Genomic DNA, 15,918 nt, shown 5'->3' on the forward strand with positions numbered 1-15,918 from the left:
TACACGGATTCTGTCTCCATCTGCCACAAACACTGCAATGAGACTCGAGGTACTGTGGAATACTGAGGCACAGATACTGAATTCAAGGGAAAAGATACATCTTTCTAGACATAAGCAGGAGGATTTTGCTTTGTTGTGTTGTTTTATAAACTGGTTTAGGGAGGTGTGTGAGTGTGTAGAACCTCCCATGATGGACAAAATGACAGTTATACCCCCAAAATGCCCACATCCCATCCTCAAAACCCTGGAATATGATACCTCACATGGCAAAAGGGACTTTGCAGATACGATTAAAGTCAAGAACATTAAGATGAGGAGATTATTGTGGATTACCCACTGGGGCCAAATCTAACCCTGTGAGTCCTTTTTTTTTTTCAAATATTTTTTGTTAATTGTCATAACAATTTTCTCATTAACCTTATGAACAGAGAAGCTTCTTCACTCCTGAGAACCAGAGAGAGAAAGTCTGAGAAAGATTTGGCCCAACATCACTGGCTTTGGGGACTTCCCAGGCAGTCCAGTGGTTAAGACTTCACCTTCCAGTGCAGGAGTGAGGGTTCAATCCCTGGTTGGGGAACTAAGATCCCATAAGGGATTTGCCACATGGCCAAAAAAACCTGAACACGGACAACAGAAGCAATGTTGTAACAGATTCAATAAAGGCTTTAAAAATGGTCCACATGAAAGAAAATCTTAAAAAAGAAAATATTGCTGTCTTTGAATATGGAGGAAGAGGACTCAAGCCAAGGAGTACAGGAAGTCTCTAGAAACTGGAAAAGGCAAGAAAGCAGATTCTCCCTAGAGCTTCTTTAAGAAACAGACACATGCCAACACCTTTTATCTTGTAGGACTCTGACCTCCAGAACTGTAAGATAATACATTTGTGTTGTTTATGCCACTAAGATTGTGCTAGTGGGTTGCAGCATCCATAGAAAACACTCACCAAGCTGGTGAAGAGAGAAGTCTGCCGAGATGAGAACAACATCAAGAGTAGAATGAATCAGAGTTCTGCTGAGATTCACACTAAGATTTGTCTTAGTCAGTTCAGGTTGCTATAACAAAATATCATAGAAACACACAACAGGTATTTATTTCTCATAGTCGCAACAGACATTTATTTCTCATAGTCTAGACTGTCTGGAGTCTGGCAAGTTCATAGGTGGCAGCTGATTCAGTTCCTGGCAAGAGCCCTCTTCCTGGTTTGCAGATGGCCACATTTTCACTGTTTATTCACATGGCAGAGAGAAACAGAACTCTGATCTCTTCTTCTTCTCATAAGGACACAAATTCCATCATGGGGCCCCACCTTCATGACCTCATCTAAGCCTAACTGCCTCCTAAAGACCCTGTCTCCAAATACCACCATAGTGGGACTTAGAGCTTCAATATATGAGTTTGGGAGGAGGACACAGCATTCAGTCCACAGCAAGATTTTTGAAATATTGATGGGCAAAAATGAGAAGCAAAACAAAATACAATATTTATTTAAATCTTTAAGCGGGTTAATTTTCCTCAGAGGTAGACATTAAATGTTGACTACAACTGATGGTCTAAAAATCTCACTGAGACATGTTTATTTACACAGAATGGGTGTACCTTTAACTTACTGCTTGTTCCTGGGGACATGTGCGTATCCTGGGCAAGCTCATAGGCTATAGTGGCTGCAGTCATGCAGGGCTTCATGAAGGGGTTGGTCATCGTGATGATAGGAGGATCAAGAAAAGAAACTGCATCTGATCTGATGAAGTTCCATCTGGGTTGTCCTGTGGATAGTTATGTTCATCAAAGTAAACAATATCTGCTAACTAACACAACCCCGAATTCCAGTAGCATAAGTCAACATAGGTCAATTTCTTATTTATAAAACAATCATGCAGTTAACCAGATATCAATTTGGCAGTTGATATTCTACAAGATGATTCAGGAACCCATACTCCTTCCTTCTTGTGACTCTGTCTTTTTCTAGGGCCTTGGAGGACCTCACGTCCAGGCAGTCAATTGGGAAAGATGGTGGAGAAGACACGTTGTTGTTTCTAGTCGCAATTCTTTGAGACGCCATGGACTGCAGCCTGCCAAGTTCCTTTGTCCTTAGAATTCTCCAGGCAAGAATATTGGAGTGGGTCGCCATTTCCTTCTCCAGGGGAATCTTCCCAACCCAGGGATCAAACCAGCGTCTCTTGTGTCTCCTGAATTGTCAGGCGGATTCTTGAACACTGCCATCTGGGAAGACGTACCTGCTCCTTAACCACTGTGGTTCCAAAGGGATATGTTACTTCCACTCTCACTCCACTGGTGACTATCAGTCCTGTTGTCTTATCTAGGTAGAAGGGAACTGGGGACATGTCTCAGCACTAAGGAAGAAGAAATAGAAACCTTTGGGGGAACAGCCAGCAGCCTCTGCCATAGTGTTCAACATAGTTGTAAGGGTCAATAGTTTAGACTGGGACATGTACTGACAATGTACATTATGTTCTAATAAGACTGTCCAACTTGGAGTGTGTTTTTTCCATGAGGTAATGAATACTCACACTCTCAGTCACCCTGAAAGAGGCTGCTCCTGGGAGAAGAAGGGAAGATGGGAGAAGTGGCCTCAGACCAAAGAGACAGAAAAACATATTTCTCCCTCTGGACTTGCCTGGTTGGGTCTGGATGAAGATACAGATGTGAGTTTGGTCTCAGTGGCTTAAGAGAGAGGCTGCAGCCAAGTGAACAGATTAGGAGTTAAGCAAGGTAACATCCTTCAGGTAGCCCAGGGATTTGGTCTGCATCTGTGAGTTTTGAGGGCGCCTCTATGCAGGATGGTTAGAGCTGTGCTTTCTATTGTTTTCTCTCAACTATCCATGAAGTCATATTAAAAGTTGAGAACTCTACTCAATACTCTGTAATGGGAAAAGAATCTAGGAAAGTGTGGATATATGTATCTTATAACAGATTCACTTCTACACAACTGAAACTAACTCAACATTGTAAATCAGCTACACTCCAATAACACTTTTTAAAAATATAAATATTCAGGGAAAAAAGTTGTGAAATGGTGGTAGTTCTACTGCAGAAACTAAAGGAAGGGTCTATATTAGGGGCTGAATTGTGCTCCTGCAAAACTGACATGTTGAAGTCCTAAGCCCCAGCATCTCAGAATGTGACCTTATTTGAAAATAGGGTTTTTAAAGAGGGAAGTTAAAACGAGGTCCCTAAGGTTGAACTCTAAACCACTCTGACTGGTGTCCTTATAAGAAGAGGAGATAGGGAAACAGACATACCCAGAAGAAGACCATGGAAGACAATATGGAGTGAAGAAGACACAAGAAAACAAGACATCCACAAGCCAAGGAGGGAGACCTCAGGAAAAACTAACTGTGTTTGATCTTGGACTTCTAGGCTCCAGGATTGTGGGAAAATAAAGTTCTGTTGTCTGAGCTGTCCAATCCTTGGTACTTTATAACTAGCAGCCCTCCGAATGAATTCCTCCTGGTTCATACTTGAGGCAGAATGGAGAAGAGGAGGGCAGAGCACACTCCCCAGGGCCATCGTGCGGCTGTTAGGGGCAATCACGGGCAGGGGCAGGCGACGCTTGCAGAGCAGAGACGATGTCAAATAGCAGAAGAAATGACCAAGTGCTGGATCTGAAGGCAGATAACCATGATGGATCTTATTTTGAGAACATATCTAACTTATGGCACTTCCTGGGGACTGAGTTCTCCCACGGCATAGTGAAGTTGCAGTCTTCATAGTGTGCCATACTTATGCCCACTTTGAGAAGGTCCAAGCTGGTGAAGCCAAGCCTCATGTGGATAGCAAGAGAATGAATGTGCTTAGGCTTCAAGGAAACAGGCAGTGTCCTTTGAAATCCCAACCCCTCCTCTTCCTATCTGTGTGTCCTTATCTTAGCCTCAGTGAACTTGGCTTTTTCATCTGTAATTTATTAATAGTAACAGCTATTGCTTGGATCTAATATAATTAATTAATAATCAAATAATATAATTATATAATACAAATAATTATAATTGTATTAATTATATTAACATTATGTTAATTATATTAATGCAATATATTATAATTGTAGAATATTAACATATAATTATAAATAATTATATAATATAATTAATATATTAATTATAAATATATAACTATATAATATAATATAAATTAATTATACTGTCATTTGACTTTAATGCAATGATATAAAGCTCTTAGGTTTAGTGTATATTACGTGCTCAATAAATGACTGTTGTTGTGTTTATTATAGAAAAACACTCACTGATGAGAGGAACACAGTCCTTGAGTGCTGTTGAGCAGAATACAGTTATAAAAAGGACGTTGGCCATTTGTGTACTGGGGAGAAATTTAGCCAGCTCTTTGACCAGATTTGACCCCGATTGGATTCCCTGTGGGATGAAAATGACTTCAGAAAGGGAGGGGGACAGCAGAGCCATACAGAGGTCTATGGTTCCCTTCTGTCTCAAATATTAATTCTGTTACAGGTCCAAATTCAGGCACCTTCACGCACCCAGCCATGTGCCAGTGCTGCTGGGAATTCTGTTTCTCATGACTCATCATTTCTCAAGGAGGCCCTGTGTGTCTGAGCTAAGTGTGCTAGCCATTACCAGAAAGAGGATTCTCAGAGCCAGGTCACAGAAGGAGAGCTGCCCAGCATGGTTAGCTGTGTATGTTGCATCTGCTGTGTCTGGAGACAGTGGTCTGCAGGAGCCCAGGCTGTATTTGGGGGGGGGAATAGTGTTGAGCCTCTGAATGTAGAACATTCAGCCGTATTCAATTTCTTGGTTGAGTGCCCTGTCATCTCCTCCCACTATTTCGACCCTCAAGCCTTTCAGTGTTGGTGCCTTTTACTCTTTAGACGGATGGCATTTTGGAAACTTTCAAAACATTTGGACCAAGATTCCCGTCATGCACACTGAGCTGGTCTGGGGTTGATTAGGCACAGGCAGCCGCACCTCCAGATGCCACCAGGATCACAACACTCTCTTATGAAGCCGGACTTTTAAAGAGCTGGAGTCAAGTGGCAAATCAGTGGCTGTCAACGGCCTCAGTCCTGAGTGAGCGCGGTTTATGGGTGGGGCAGGTCTGGGCAGTCTCAGATGGCCCTGTCTGGGATTGGAGGAGCGGGTGGAGGGAGGAGTAGAGCCAGGAGGACCGGGAAGAGGAGGCCAGCCCCTGGGTCTGCGGTGCTAAGTCACCCATCTTGTTATCCTGATTCTGACCTTGTACCCTCTCTACTGTTTCAGCATCCATCTTTTTCCCAGAGTCCCTGACTTGGTTATCCGCTCAGACTCCTCAAGACTGGGACCCTACCTCATTCTTTTTCAAGCTATGCTCCTGAATTTTCACCCCAGATTGGTGGGGTGGTAAATCAAATTAGTCCTGAAGTATCTAGTTGGTTTCCAGTCGAGAACCACACTTGGCCACCTTGTAGACACATCACAAACGTCTTACCTCATCAACTCTGAGAGTGGGTATCATTTTTGTCTTCTTTCTATAGATGGGCAAACTGAGGCTTAGAGAATCTAAATTACTTAACTAAAGTCACACAGCCCACAAGTGATGGAGATTCAAATGAAAGACCATTTGAATCCAAAGCCTGTTTTTTTTTTTCCCCTTATACCACAGTGGCCCTTCATTCTGAAAGGGGAAAACACAGGATCCTGGAAGAAGCATTTCAGGAAATTTAACACATGTACATGTGTGTGCATGCGGTGTGTGTGTGCCTATATATTTAGGGACAGAAAGGAGAAACAAGGAGATGAAGCTGGGAAAATAAGGATGACACTGAGGAGGATATTTAATGTCAGGTGGGAGGGTTTGAATCTTATTCTGAGGGAAATGCCTGCAGAAGAGAAATGGCTAAAGCCTTGGAAGGAGACTAGGGATCTTTGCTTCAGGAGGGGTCTGCTGTTGAGCTTCTCAAGGCTGGACTGAAGGTGGTGAGGGGAGGCCGTGAGTCTCCAAGGTGGGAGTCCATCAAGATCCTTAGGGGCTGCTTGTTAACCTAACAACACGCTTCATCAGCCAATATCCCCTCTCCAGGGGCTAGTTTCCACTCTTCCACTGGATTGTCGATTCCTTGACAGCAGAAACTGCCTCATACTTTTTCAAATTCCCCACACAACCCAGCATAACGCTGAGCACACAGCAGGGGCCCAATGAACACGTGTTGTCGAAATCATGCGTGTGTTAATTGTTCTTCTCTTATGAGCAAATTATAAGCAGTTGCCCTACATATACATGTTACATATGAATCCTGAGAGAAAGAAGGTGATCAATCTTTTCCTAAGGAAGCATTTCCCTTTGTGCACACATATTTGTTAACCCTTTAGCAAATGTATACTAAGTAGGCCTGAAAATCTCCCAATCCTCAAGGTAAGAAATACCAGAGAAGGTTTGCTAACAAGTCTTATTTGGCTTTTGTTTAGATTTCATTGTTTTATTTTTTGTTCTGTCTAATACTATATAAAGAGCTTCAAAAAATGCCATTAAAAAGCCAGTGAGATCTTGGTGCCATACCCCAATTCTGTTGCTTTCAGTAGAATTTTATATCAAAAACATACTGCTGAATTATTGTGTAATTGCCAAATTCCAGAATCTGCTCATTATCTTTAAATTTTAAACACTGAGATTCAACTTACTGGGGACTTTGTTATCTCAAACACATTTAGAAAGAAATTATTGAGTTTATCTTATTTATTAATGTAATTCAAACTTACTTATAACCCAAAACATCCTCTCAAGAATTTGAGGGCTTGTGGCAAAAATACTTATCATGAGCTGGTAACCTAAATGTCAAATTTAAAAATCAGAACCCAGGAAAGTAGAAATTAAAATGGGAGTCAAACCCAGGAGAAAAACTGAATGCAAATATCTGGGTCCCTACAGAACATCGGAGAACATTACAAAATGGCAGCCCTTGGGACAAACCCAACTGAAGTTGCATTTTGTTTGCTCTGTACAGTTAAAAAGAAGCTTTTTAGCCTGTTTCACAAATCAGTGGGAGGAGAGACTACCACAGAGCAAAAGGGATACAAGAGCTGTAACTACCAAATGCAACGTGTGGACATTGTCTAGCCCAGCTATTCGGATTTGGAAATTTAGAATATTCATTGACTTAGAGGATATTAAGGAAGTATAACTCATTTTGTTAGGTATGATAATGGAATACATGCCAGTAAAGCCATATCTGAGACTTACTTTAAAATACGTGAGCAAAAATTTTAAAAATTAAGTTGAGTAGGTAAGATTAGCAAAATGTTGATTATTTTGAATCTGAATGATGCATGTAGGAGGGTTTATTATATCTCTCTATTTTTGTATATGTTTAAAATTTTCCATAGTGAATATCAAAAAAGTTCGACTATGACTGTCTTGAGGTGGGTTATGTGCTTCTTAATTTGACGTAGTCTCCACCTGCCACCCATCTTACCCTGCACCCCTGTTACCACAGACTCAGATTCACATTTAATTACCTGCCGGATTTACCTTATTACATGAATTATGATTTCTAAGTCAGATAAAAAAGGAAGTGGTTGATGATGAATAAACATCCCAGTTCCTCAACTGGAAAGAATCTAACTAGCACTTGCATGCTCAGTCACTTCAGTCGTGTCTGACTCTGCAACCCCATGGACTGCAGCCTGCCAGGCTCCTCTGTCCATGGGATTAACCCAGCAAGAATACTAGAGGTGGCTGCCATGACCTCCTCCAGGGGATCTTTCCCACCCAGGGATTGTTTCCTGCATTTCCTGCATTGGCAAGTGGATTCTTTACCACTGAGACACCTGGGAAACCCTAACTAGCACTTAACAGTAAACAAATATTCTTCCCGGAAGCATCATGGAAAACCAGAGTAATGCAGACAGGGTCCTAGACAGCAGTTTTTCTTGAACAGCTGCAGAGGGCCCAGACCCCACCTGCATCTTTGGGCACCAGTGACCCCACAGTTCCGGGACTGGCTCCGATCCACAAGCCTAAGAGCAGCACTCCTCTGTTCCGGCACCCTCAGCAAGGGTCAGTAGGCATTGGCCACAATGCATTTCAGAAAAGCATTTCTGCAGGGTCCCAAAGCAATAGGATCTTGGCATGCAGCTTTTTGATGGACTGGCTGGATCTAGAGACAAAATGTCGAATATGGGAGATTCGAGAAGACTGAGCAGAAGGTCATACATTCTTCAAGCAATCCTTGGTAGGTATCACTCATTGTGGAGTGAATAGTTGACCTCCAGAAAGATAAGTGCACATCCTGACCCTGGTACCTGGCTCCTCTATCCACAGAATTTTCCAGGCCAGAATACTGGAGTGCGTTGCCATTTCCTACTCCAGGGGATCTTCCCGATGCAGGGATCGAACCCGAGTCTCTTGCATCTCATGCATTGGCAGGTGGATCCTTAACCTCTTTACTTCATCTCTTTTTTGGATTTCCTTCCCATTTAGGTTACCACAGAGCACTGAGTAGAGTTCCCTTTGCTATACAGTAGGTTCTCATTAGCCACCTATCTTATACTTGGTATCAATGGTGTCTATATTAATACGTCATTCCCAATTCCCCAATTCATCCCACCTCCTCTACCCCTGCCCTGCTTGGTGTCCATGTGTTTGTTTTCTACATCTGTGTTTCTATTTCTGCTTTGCAAATAAGATCATCTATACCATTGGCACCCCACTCCAGTACTCTTGCCTAGAAAATCCCATGGACAGAGGAGCCTGGTGGGCTGCAGTCCATGGGGTAGCTAAGAGTCGGACACGACTGAGAGACTTCACTTTCTCTTTTCACTTTCATGCATTGGAGAAGGAAATGGCAACCCACTCCAGTGTTCTTGCCTGGAGAATCCCAAGGACAGGGGAGCCTGGAGGGCTGCCGTCTATGGGGGCGCACAGAGTCGGACACGACTGAAGTGACTTAGCATAGCATACCATTTTTCTGGTCTTCCCTGGTGGCTCAGCTGGTAAAGAATCTGCCTGCGAAGAAGGAGACCTAGGTTCAATCCCTGGGTTGGGAAGATCCCTTGGAGAAGGGGATGACTACCCACTCTAGTATTCTGGTCTGGAGAATTCTACAGACTGTATATCCATGTGGTCTCAAAGAGTCGGACACAATTGAGTGACTTTCTCTTTCACTTTCATATGATTTTTCTAGATTCCAAATGTGTACATGTGTGCTAAGTCACTTCAGTCATGTCCGATTCTTTGTTACCCTATGGACTCTAGCCTGCCAGGCTCCTCTGTCCATGGGATTCTCCAGGCAAGAATACTGGAGTGGGTTGCCATGCCCTCCTCCAGAGTATCTTCCCAACCCAGGAATTAAACACACATCTCTTATGTCTTCTGCCTTGGCAGGCAGGTTCTTTACCACTAGCGCCACCAGGGAAGCCCTCTAGATTCCACAAAAATGCATTAATATTACAAGATTTGTTTTCTCTTTCTGACTTACTTCACCCTGTATGACCATCTCTAGGTCCATCCACATCTCTACAAATGACCCAGTTTTGTTCCTTTTTATGGATGAGTAATATTCCATTGTATGTGTATATATCACATCTTCTTCATCCATCCCTCTGTTGGTGAACATTTAGGTTGCTTCCATGTCCTAGCTATTGTGAATAGTGTTATAATGAACATTGGGTTACATGTTTCTTTTTGAATTATGGTTTTCTCAGGGTATATATGCCCAGTAGTGGGATTGCTGGGTCATATGGTAGCCCTATTTTTAGGTTTTTAAGGAACCTCCATACTGCTCTCCACAGTGGCTATATGAACTTAAATTCCCTCCAAGAGTGTAAGAGGGTTCCCTTTCCTCCATATCCTCTCTAGCATTTACTCTTTGTAGACTTTTTAATAATGGCCATTCTGGAGGGTGAGAGGTGATACCTCATTGTATTTAAAATTCAGATTCCAGTGACTCTCTCTTAGGACTGATCCAGAGACCTTCAGAGGAACTGTGGAATCTGTGACTTCCCAAAGGCTCCAGGCAGTGCTGATAGAGGTGGCTGAGGGTGTGGCACTGCAGACCCAGGGGAACTGTTGAGCTAGAAATGTTTGTCCTGGACAATCTCTTATCACTTTTTAAAGAGACAACTCCCTATTTTACATCATTTTCTCATGGACAGACTGAGAGTACTAAAATGTATAAAATAATAATGACACTAATTCCATCTCTGAAGAAAATGTGGGGCTTGTGCAGTTTTATTTTTTCAAATAAAAATTCCTTAAGGTCTGTAAATACGTCAATCAGCAAAAGAAAAGAATGGAGCAGGCATGGAAGGGTTTTGGTTTTTTTCTTTTTTAAAAAAAATCTGTCACTTAGCAACAACATATGTATGGGCTGACAGTTGGAGTAATCTTTGAGTTGGCAACATCAAATTGTTAGGAAGTTTAAATTTGTGTTTTATCATTGTTAGCGGTGTTTTAGCAAATCATGGAAGGTACAATATGTGCGTTCTGCTGTTTTGTAAGGGAGACATTTTAAGTCAGAAATATTTGACTGTAAACATATTTTGCACTGAACCCAATTTTCCTTCTACATAGAAGAACCAAAGCTTACCTAAACACACTCAGAAACCTAGTTAATCACTGCTATAGGATTAGGCCAGAAATGTTCTTCAAAAATAGTTTATGAAAGTTTTAATTACACACACAATCATAAAATGTTCAGTAATTGCTGCATATTGATTCCATGTTTTTTTCTGGAAATGCTAAAACTATTTCAATATACACAGAATCAATAAACATAATTAAAATATGAGCTCATCAAAACAGTAATTAAATGTACTTAACAGCTTTTGTGGCTTTTCCCCATATGGTTACTGTGGGAGTGTGAATCTGGCGCGCGAGATAAATGTAACAAAATAAAGTGAAAGCTTCGGAAAAGATTACTGTCGTATCATAATATAATAAAACCCGCTCTGCAGCAAGTCGCACTAAATAAAAAAGTTGACAAAAGGAGTGGTGTATGCAATTATTATACATTTTGGGGCTGTTTTCTATTTATATGAGATTAACACTATCATGGTCTATATTCAGAGGGAACACTGAAATCCTCCAACATGAAAGGAATGCGGGGGAGAGTGCCCTGAATTTTTAATATGACAATTCTCCTTTCAGGATATTGCTGGAAAACAGTTTGATCCTCGCCCCTCTGCTTTCGGCTCTAGGCTGGTCTGCCTCCCAAGGGCAAAGTCACCTGACTCCCAACGCCTTGGACCCTATGGTTCACAGATTTAGCAGTTGTGAAGATGGTTTTCATCCCTTCTGCCATTCATTTCAGCAAGCCTGGGCAAGGGAAGGGAAAGTTTATTGACTTGTTTATCTATTTATTTTGGCCACAGTGCTTGGCATGAGGGATCTTAGTTCTCTAACCAGGGATCAAACCCATGTCCCCTACACTGCAGTTCAGAGTCTTAACCACTGGATCACCAGGGAAGTCCCCGTAAAGGTTATTGAAGTTGGACTCTTGCCTTCCAGGAGCATATAGACCAGGTGTCTGGAAATAGTGCTGAGTCACCAGGTAAGGACAGACCCTGAGACGAGGATGTGACTGCCAGGAATTTGTAAGAGAGGCCAGCCTAGGAAGCGTGATCAGGGGAGGGGAAGTCGCACAGGGAGAGCGGGAGCTGGTGAAGGTGCATGACCAGTGAACAGGCCCCGTGGGGGCAGCTAGTGCTCCATCTTCCTGGGAACAGTGATAGTTTAGACCATCTCTGAGTTGCCCACCTGAGGAGAGAGGAAGTCTGGTATTTATCCTCTAGCCCCACATCTGGATTTGCCTGAAGGTTATTCTCTAAACTTTAATCCCTTGGCCCTCTGGTCCAGAGAGAGCTCCCAAGAGGCAGAGTCTTCAGTGAAAATGAAAGTGTTAGTCATTCACTGACTAACTGACTCTGACTCTTTGTGACTCCATGGACTGTAGCCCACCAGGCTTCTCTGTCCATGTAATTGTCCAGGCAAGAATACTGGAGTAGGTAGCCATTCCCTTCTCCAGGGGATCTTCCCTTCTCAGGGACTGAACCCAGGGCTCCTGCATTGCAGGCAGCCACCAGAGAAGCCCTAGAGTCTTCAGGACTTACAATCAAGTGCTATTGACTCAGACTACACTGGCCAGGGCTGAGGTCACAGGTGGGGAACACGGGTCTTCTACCATCCCATCTATGGTAGACAGAACCCTCCCAAAATTGTCCACATCCTAATTCCTGGAATCTGTGAATGTTACCACATATGGCAAAGATGTTGCACATATAATTAAATCAAGGCTCTTGAAGATATTATCCTAGATTGTCTGTGGTGGTGGTGGTGTAGTTGCTAATACATGTCTGATGCTATGGACTGTAGCCCACCAGGCTCCTCTGTTCATGGGATTCTTTAGGCAAGAATACTGGAGTGGGTTGGCCATTTCCTTCTCCAGGGGTTTTTCCCAACCCAGGGATTGAACCCAGGTCACTTGCAGACAGATTCTTTACTCACTGAGCCACTTCTGAGTGTCCTTGTAAGGGAGGCAGAGGGAGGTTTTGAACAGAAGAGGACAGGGCAATGTTACCTCAGAGGCAGAGCTTGGAGGGATGTGGTCACAAACCAAGGAGTGCTGGCAGTCAGAAGCTGAAAGAGTCAAAGAATGAACTCTTTCCCTGAGCCTCTATAGGGAGTGCTGAGGCGAGCTGGGACCTGGGACCTGGGAGCCTTTACTGCAGTGTTTGTATCTAGAGAAAACATCTCCTCCAGCTACAAATACAAAGAAACTGCTGCTGCTGCTGCTAAGTCGCTTCAGTCGGGTCCGACTCTGTGCGACCCCATAGACAGCAGCCTAGTAGGCTCCTCCGTCCCTGGGATTCTCCAGGCAAAAACGCTGGAGTGGGCTGCTATTTTCTTCTCCAACAAAGAAACTATAAGGAGGCTAAAAATAACTACACACTTTCTGTTGGGACAAATTATGGACAATACGGTACAAAAAGGCCAAAAAGCATCTGCCACTTCTGAAGTGCCAGGAGCAAAAGCAGGGTACTGGGCATGATCCCTGCACACAGCACCACAAGGGGTTGGGCAGACTGCTGAAGCCACCCGCTCTGGCCCAACCCATTGATCAGCCCCTACCTCACCCTATTCAGGAACCAGCTCATCCTCCCATGGGGAGTGAGCAAGGGCACCTGTGACTTGTTCTCCCTCCCTCGGGCTGCATCTAGAGCCCCACAAAACCTTGCCAGAATTTCTCATCTGACCTCTTCTCAATTACCATTGATGAAGAGCCCACAAATCCAGGTCGATAACAGTTTGTCTGACATCTTGAGTTTTTCCCTGAAATACTGATACTGAACTTTCATCCTCCAAACTGGAAGAGAATACATTTCTGCTGTTCTAAACCACCAAGTTTATGGTTATTTGTTACAGTGGCCACAGGAAACTCATGGAGGGTCCTAGGAAGAAAAGATTCTTTCAAAGAAGAGTATCCTTCGGTAGACAGAGAAGAAACAGAGCCAGGGACCTTGTGGGGGTGATCTCATCTGAAACCAATGTCACTTCAACACCACCCCCACTTCCTCTTTTCTTCCTCGACCATTTCCCTATGTTCCATGAAATCTTCTGTAGATTTTTTTTTTCTCAGTAGTTTCATCTGCACCTGATTGTTGGACCCAGCTCTGTCCTTAGCTAAAATTCTTGTTCTACATTTTCCTCTAACTTGTACATGGAAGATTAGATTCAAGAGTGGTCTTTTGGTCTTTCTCTTAATTTTCTGGAAGCTTTCCAGTGCTACACTTAGAAGTGCCCTCCATGTGCTCCTTTCCACCCCGGGCTCACTTGTAGTAGAATTCCACTTGGAGTTCAATTAGTACCATCACTTGGCTTTGAACCTATACATAAGTCTCTACTGTACAGAGAAAATACACTGTATTGCCTGCAAAGAGGCCATGGTTAGACTTGGCTCTTAAAGTTGAACTACCTCACCTCTGAAAATTCAGGGAGACGAAGGAAGGAAAAGGCATGAAGAAAATAAACTCTAAAACTTCTTGATTGCTTTGGACTTGGGACACAGATGGGAGTTCCTCTTGTGCCAAAAAATCTATCAAATGGCACCAGCTGTGGGGTAAAGAAAGTCTAAAAGAATCACACATCGCCGTTCACGGGAGGAACTGTAGGAAGGCGGGAGGAAAAAGTTTTGCAGATCAGTTGATTTCTCAGTGAGTCATGTGGCCAGATGCAAAGCCCACGACTACATCTGCAGGCATATTGTAACTAGTATTAATATTCATGCGGAGACCATCAAGAAAGCTGTTTCCTCTGCATTTTTAGCAGTATGGTAGGTCTGGAGGAAAGTCATTTCTTTTGTGTTAAAGGAGTTTATGCTGCGTTACTTTCAAGCTTCATGAGGATTAATTTTAAAAGAGCACAGGGAGTGAAAATATTAGGCCTTATGCAAGGGTAATATTCCAAATATTACACAATTAGCAAGGCCGGAACCGGCCAATCAGAGCAGGTGCTGTGCCTAGGTGTTAACCTTTTATTTGCTGGATCATGGGAAATGGGGATTTCTGGAGAATGCTGGGGTGGCTGGAGGGGCTGGGGGCTGTGTGGGGACTCAGGGGGTGACTGCTTGTAGTATGGCCATCCCGGTGTGTGCCAGCTAAATGTGGGCCCTCACCATACAACATGTAAACATGTCAGTGTTAGTCGCTCACTCTTTGCAACTCCGTGGACTGTAGCCCACCAGGCTCCCAGTATTCTTGCCTGGAGAATTCCATGGACAGAGGGCCCTGGTGGGCTACAGTCCACAGGGTCGCAGAGTCTAACTTGACTGAGCGACTTTCACTGAAAATGCCAAGCTTTCCTTTTACCCTTTCTTAACAAGGGAATTAAAAACACATGCTAGAGATTCATTAACCTAATGCATGTTCTTTGAACCCTACTGTGTGTCAGGTATCATGCTAAGTCAGAGCTAGAAACACCAAGATGTTGTCAACGAAGAACTAGTGGGAAAGTGTAATTATCTCTTTGCTATGTCTGAGTGTACATCCCATTTGGGTCTTGAGTGGTCTCGAGTGATGAAAAGTCTAATGCCAACTGCCTGTGTAAAACAGAAAAAGGAAGATTTGTTGACTCAAATGACAGACATGTTGAGGAATATATATTACTGGGCACAGGGGACTGGGTGTGTCTGTGTGTGTGTGTGTGTTTGTGTGTGTGTGTGTATTCCCACTTCACCTCCTTTGGCCGACATCTTGTTTGGGTTCCTGTGAGAGGAGACTCTGAGACAAGGACTGAAGTTCAAGCAATTTATCTGGAAGGGGATCCCAGAAGAGGAAGTGAAGTGAGGGAGTGGGAAAGAGACGGATGAAGGAGGAGAGCCCATGTGTATTGCGGTAAAGAGCTGAACATGTCCTGCTGGGGGCCCTCTGAAGAACCACATAGAATTCAGAGAAAAGTGAGTCACTCAATTGTGTCTAGCTCTTTGTGACCCCATGGACTGCAGCCTGCCAGCCCCCTCTCTCCATGGAATTCTCCAGATAAGAATACTGGAGTGGGTAGCCGTTCCCTTCTTTAGGGCATCTTCCCAACCCAGGAATCGATCCTATGTCTCCCTCATTGCAGGTAGATTCTTTACCAGCCAAGCCACCAGGGAAGCCCAAATTTTCCACCATGGAGGATGGGGGAGGCTAGGACACTTAGCCTTAGATCCCTGCCTCCCACTGGTTGAGGGCTGCTCCAGTGAAGCATTAGGTCCCCCATGCTTCTCGATCGTGTCTGCTTATGCCTAGACGGTCTTCCAGGGCACACCTGACATGGGACCCTGCCACAGGGTGTGAGGACCCACTCCTGCTTCCCTGGAAACAGGTGGGCAAGGAGATGTGGCATGTGCAGCACAAGTGTCCACTCACCTGGGGTTTCCTCGGTGGGGGCTCCAGTCTCAGGGTCCACGTGGCAGGGCGAGGT

The sequence above is a fragment of the Bos mutus genome, chromosome 26, assembly GCF_027580195.1.
Source record: "Bos mutus isolate GX-2022 chromosome 26, NWIPB_WYAK_1.1, whole genome shotgun sequence".
Taxonomy (NCBI): domain Eukaryota; kingdom Metazoa; phylum Chordata; class Mammalia; order Artiodactyla; family Bovidae; genus Bos; species Bos mutus.